Consider the following 6338-nt stretch of genomic DNA (forward strand, 5'->3'; position numbering starts at 1 on the left):
GAAATGCTAGATTTGTGGTTTTAGGTATTTACTAACTAGTTTCCCTGCTTGAACTGGCCGATTCCCAAAAAGCGTTATTTCTGAGCAAGCAGGCAAAAACTTGCAGATGGAGTCTGCCCCCAAAGCAAGAAAAGTCACTGCCAATAGCGATACAGAACTCTTATAAAATATTGTTCTAGCAAGTGATATGCTAACATTAAAAATAGAAAAAAATGCGTAAGGAACAAGACAAGCTCAAAACCTACTGCCTTTTGATGAAGTGGAAAATCCCACAATTGGGGTGGGGGGCAGTTATGCACAGGAGATGAGCCTGAACTACAAAGCAGAATTGTGATTGAACTTGTACTACAGTTAGGATAAAGCAATCTTTCAGTAGCAAAGTCGTAACATAGAAAAAAAAAAATCTGTGACATGGGATGATCAATACCATATGGATTGAAACCTCAGAAGAATCAGACATTTTAAAGTAGAGCTGAAAGATTAAGATTAATTTTCTTATTTTCTTTCCCCTGTGCCTCTCAGCTGAGCTAGGAGCTTCCTGAACATCCTTAATACAAAGGTTTTCCAATGAAATGCAGACTGTTTTTCTACAACATACTGTAACACTTTGGAAATAAATATAATAAAGCAAGATCTCTGCAGCTCTGAGCCCACCCTGATTTCATGCACGTTCTACTGGCTGAAGGACAGCAAGTTCTAACTCTAGCAATTTGACACCAAGCAAAAGGTATCTCCACTTTTCCCTCCCTCCTCTTCTACAGAGTTCTTCCCCTTTTTCTCCTCCCTCATGCGTGCAATATTACGGTATTCCCGCACCCTGCAGAAGAACATGCTCACGGTATCCAACCAGCTGTAAGGGAACAGAAACCAAACAGGGGCTCTAATGCTAGGCTCCTGCAATTGCATCTCCAAGTCAGTATCAGACCAGTATCTCCCAGATCAGCAAGCAGGGCTATGCAGCAGCAGACAGTCCTGGTAATTTGGGACTTGTACCTGGAAGTAGTATTACAGAAGACTCAATAAAGAACTCAAGCTTCAAAAAAAGTGCTAGAATATGTCATCGAAGTAGTTATGATGAATTTTTTCTGAAAAATTACTTGGATCTTCAAAGGTAGTTAAGCCTGTACCATATTAATTTATTTTTAGTGTAGATTAAGGGTTTGGGGAAGCTACTAAAGAAAGCTTATGTTGTTAAGTATCTTAGAAGACATCACTAGTTATTAAGAATATAATCGGCTTGCCGCATTTACTGGTTTGGACAATATGAACTATGAGATCACAAGATAAGTCATTCATCCTGGTTTCATCTCCAGCAGTGGTATACATGTTTTCAAACATCACGTAATGCATTTTGATGTCAAATAAGCCCATTTATCATTAACAGATCTCTTGCTCCTGATACCATCTTGCCACCAGGTGTCACACTTCCCCTTTATTTCTTGCCTACCCCTTTACCTGGTAACTTCAAACCCTACTAATATAACCCTCTACACAGATCTATTTGTTCCTTTACTGACCACTTCCACAGACTCTCCTTAATTAAATATTAGTCCCTCTATTTGGTTTGCAGTAACAACACTGCAGTTAAACACCAAAACATGCATTACTTGCATAGCTAAGTTCCAGGCCTTATTTATATAGTAGTGCTTACACTGTCATAACCAGAAAAAAATGCATTGCTTCGTTACAGTCCGAAAAACACACATTTGTATGCATCAACAGGTTATTTAAGATGACAAAAATCCCTTTCCTGATGCCCTGTTTTTAAACAGGGTCATTTCTTAGTGGTTTTATTTTTCAGGCCTGCCAATAGTTACTCTAGAAAAAAGAAAGAATTCCGTTCACATTGGCTAAATGCACAAAGCAGGAACATTATTTTCAAACCCAAATGCCTACATCCCAGCATTAAATAAATGCTTTATGGTATGATTTAACAGATGAAAAATGAGTTATTTTAAATCAGTGATATTTTAAGTTTGGTCCAACCCTGCTACCTTCTGAGATGACCTCTGGTTTGTTTCACTTTGAGAACTATTTTCAAACTGCTGTGTCAGGAGTAACCCATTAGCATTAGCTATCTTTAGAGTCTGCAACCAGCCTTCTCCTAGTTCAATAAATGCAATGCTAATATATCATTCTAGAAAAATAATCCATGGAAAGCTATAATTTTGAACACAGCATTACCTCAGCTTCAGAGTGTGCTAGTGTGCCATCATACTAGACTGCAATGGTTTAGTTTATAAGTTTATACAATTCCTTTCCTGTCCTTTGACAATGACCTATTTTTAGACACACATCACACTGAGTGGGTATGTCACTTGATAGAATACCATCCTGAAGATTCAAGTCTGTCATAAATAAATATGTAAGACAAACTGGTACATACAAGTTGCCTCTGAGACCTGCTTTCAAGTCCATTCCAGAATGCAGTGAATGAAAATCATTTCAAATGAATGTCTGCTGGTCTCTGCCGTGTTTCTTCTCTAAGAATTGCACATCACAACACAGCTGAGCATTTCCAAACAGACAGCTCTAAGAAGGTACAGAGGGAGGAAAACAGAAAGGAAACCTTCCGCTAACCAGGTGACAACCCTTTCCCGCCTCTTCCCCTCCCTGCCTCTCAGAAGGGAAGGTATCTATTGGGATTCAGTTGATGCTTCTCCTATTAATTCTGCAGAAAGGAGAAATTACCACCTAATTAAAAAAAACAACAAATAAAAATCAGTATCAATAGCAAGACAACCTACAAGAAGTATTATTCTGAGGAGACAGTGGTTGGGTTTTGGGGTTTTGTGTGGGTGGGGGGGGGGGTGTTGGTTTTTTTTTTTTTAACTCCACCTAGCAAATATCGCCTAGCAACAATGGGAGAACCCTCCTAACAAAATGAATCATGCAGGTATTGGCTGGTTTTTTCCCATGAAGGGCTGTGTTTCCACCCTGTCAAATGACATCAAGGCCATGTTGCCAGAGGCACTGGGAGTTTTGACCTCTAAAAGGCAATTTTCTCACTGTCTGCTCAGAAATGTAACATTTTTCATATTGAAGGCTTTTATATCATATCTCGTAGGTTTCAGATCTATAAATAACATACTAAAAATCTCCAACACAATAAAGCCACAGCTATTATGTTTTGCTATTCTCACTGTAAACATTAAATATAACAAAGTTAGCACTCTATTAGCATAACTATCAGGCACCACAAAACACCCACATTAAATTGCATGACCAAGTTTACTGTAGATGAACAGAGGCCAGAACTTGGTTCATACAAGTTCTGAATATGAGAAAGAAAATATCCACTATATCACCAGATATCCATGTAAGATTGGCTTTGGTCTTCCTTCCTTAAGTAATGCCTCCCTTGATTTCTTAATGGAGCTATTACAGCAAAGAGTTTTAAGTTACAGGATGGACATAGCACGTGAACAGAAGAGCTAAGAACTGTTATATGCATAGAATGCAGCAAGTGTGCTATAATTCTCACCAATAAATAGGCATGTACAGTTTCACACACACACCCAATTAGTTTTTATTAAAAGCTTCCTATATTTTAATTGCAGCAGCTCTGCTTTGAGCAGAGCTGCCAGTGAGCTTTGGTCCTAAAGTTATTGCTTCCCCAGTTGCTCCGCAAAGGATGAAATACTCTTGTATGCAGCTTGTGACAACTCAATTTGTCCAATAAACATAGTTAACTACAGCCCTGTACACGCTCTTGAACCAATACAATGTTTTTCAAGTAAGGAGATAATGAGAGGTAGGAGTCCTAGAACACTACAAGCACTGTTCTGCTAACTGCACTGTTAAATACCATCAGGGGTTTTTCTGTTTGCTTGCTTTTGCCCATGTTAAGAGAGTCATCAAATCTGTAAGAGGATCAGCATTTGCAAGTCATGCAGAGGCAAGCAGTTGTCCCTGAAAACATCAGCATTTTCACAAAATTATTCTATCCTGATACTGTCAGCCTTTTTCACAAAATTATTCTACACAGCATACAGAGACCGAGGATCTAGATATCAAGACAAGCACTTTTGGTGCTTTCCTCAGACTGAAGATTTTTTAAGCTACACAAGTAGATGGCCAAGGAATTCAATTCCTAAGACTACAAATCATCTTCCACAATCAGAGACAATCTTCATAAGAGGCATTTGTGAAATGAGATAGAAGCACTCTCAGTGGTTTTTTTTAAACAATCAGTAACTGTTCTCAAAATAATGTAAAGTAATCTTGCATGATTAAGTAATCCTTTTCCTCAAAAATGCTCAAGAAAGATCATGCTTTGCTTCCAAACATCAACTGCAGATTGGCAAGCTTTCCCAGATATCTGTACTTAGGAACAGATATTTTTGGCTATGTTCTTCAACAAAGAGCATTAAATTTTTTTTATTTATAGAAGAAAAGTAAAAAAACTCAAGATAAAGTACTGTTTGGAACATTTTTTGATAAAAGCGAAATATTAAAGTGCTTATTATCCTATTTAAGGAGTTTATGCCAACGTTTTCTTAGAACTGACTAGTAATTTCCTATACTGCGTATTTTCTATCCTAGGAATGCAGTATTTCTCTTCATCAAACAGAATTTTACTTACTACTCTGTTAATTTGTATAGGCCGCAAAGAATTTAAGAAATTGTAACATGATTTCAGGATTCAAACACTTGAATTAAACATCTATTTCTGGGAAGCCAAGTGTCAGCAGTGTTGGCACAGTATTCTTTCAGGATTAACACTTGAATTAAACATCTATTTCTGGGAAGCCAAGTGTCAGCAGTGTTGGCACAGTATATTCACAACAGTTGAGAAAAGCTTGCCATGCTTTGCAATGCAGTGTGAAACCCTAGAGCTTACAGATATCTAGATGGGTAGATTTATTCAGTCACTATACATACTGAATCCAACTCCTAGATTATTTCCTTTCAATTTAGCTTGTTGGGAGAGACCTTCTTCTTTATTATCAGTCTCAAAAAGAAATTAACTCCAAAATTAACATATATACGCACATACTTGTATATAAAAATCAGGCCTTTTTAATCAAGTTATTTGCTTGAACCACACTACTGCAAACAAGTCAGGCACATCCTCAGTACAAACATGTATTTAAGTGCCCTGCTGATACTGAGTTTATATAAAATATATATCTATATAGCTAAACAAAACACATATTAGACACTTCCATAAGTACTTGAAATTAGCCCCAGAAAAAAACAAAATTTACTTACTATAAAATGCAATCAGAAGCTAATTCATATCATCTTATCATTTCTCCTGAGCACTTCTGACAAAACTTTATCCCAGCATGTAGGCATATCCAAAACCCTAAGCCTGCTACAAACTTTAGTCCTACAACCAAGTGCAGTTACAATAGCAGTGTAACTCACTCCCTGAGAGCAAGACCTGCAGCAGAAATCAGCACTGTTACTCTTCCCAGGGATCTAGGGAGGTGCTCTTCTATTGAGATGGCTAAAAGCAGATACCAGTCCTACCCTCCCCACTACAACTAGTTCAACTGGCAGGAGGAGGAGAGCAAGCATTTAGTATCCAATGAAGAATGACTGAAATGAGCAGAGAAAGAGCTCTACAGGAGGTTAGTCAAACTACTGCTGTAACTCTATAAATATGGTATATTTCTTCTGTGGTACAGCCACAGCAGCAGAGTTTAGTTAAGTGCAACATAGGACCTAGGCAGATTTGTAAGTCATTTTTAATTAACTGAACCCTAAAATATACCTTTGTTGCTACAATACTCATGAGAGTCCCGTAACACAGATTAGGCTACCACACAGGCACTAATTAGAAACACCACCACTTCCTACCTCTCAGAGGACCACACTCTCCAAGCAGCTCCCCAGACACCTCATGCCGCTCACGCGTGCAAGTTGCTGGGAGTTACAGTTAGCACCAGTCCCCTGGCCTGCAGCTCCTCCACCTGCTCACACAAAAAGTTTTTACCTCAAACTGAGCGGCACACCCAACGCACCCCCAGGCACACCTGCCTCCACTCACCCACCTATCCTGCACAGCCGATCCCGCCCTGCCGGCCAGCCCTGGGGAGAGCCGCTGTGCGGCCCACGGGGCTCCTGCCAGGCCCTCAGCGCCACGGGCCCTCTGCAGTGCCAGCCGCCCACCCCACTACGCCCTCCATGGTGCTAGACCCCCACCCCAGAGGGTCCCCCACAGTGTCGAGCCCTCAGCCCCAGGGGCTGCTCCGCAGTACCAGGCCCCCTGCCCCCCCACAGTGCTAGGACAGTGCAGGGGCCAGCCCCCCCACAGTGCTAGGACCTGATCCTCACGTGCGCAGCCCCACAGAGACCCCCCCGCCGGGCCCCATCCCCCAGGCCCCAGG

Source organism: Aptenodytes forsteri, unplaced genomic scaffold (genome assembly GCF_000699145.1).
Source record: "Aptenodytes forsteri isolate BGI_AS27 unplaced genomic scaffold, ASM69914v1 Scaffold70, whole genome shotgun sequence".
Taxonomy (NCBI): Eukaryota; Metazoa; Chordata; class Aves; order Sphenisciformes; family Spheniscidae; genus Aptenodytes; species Aptenodytes forsteri.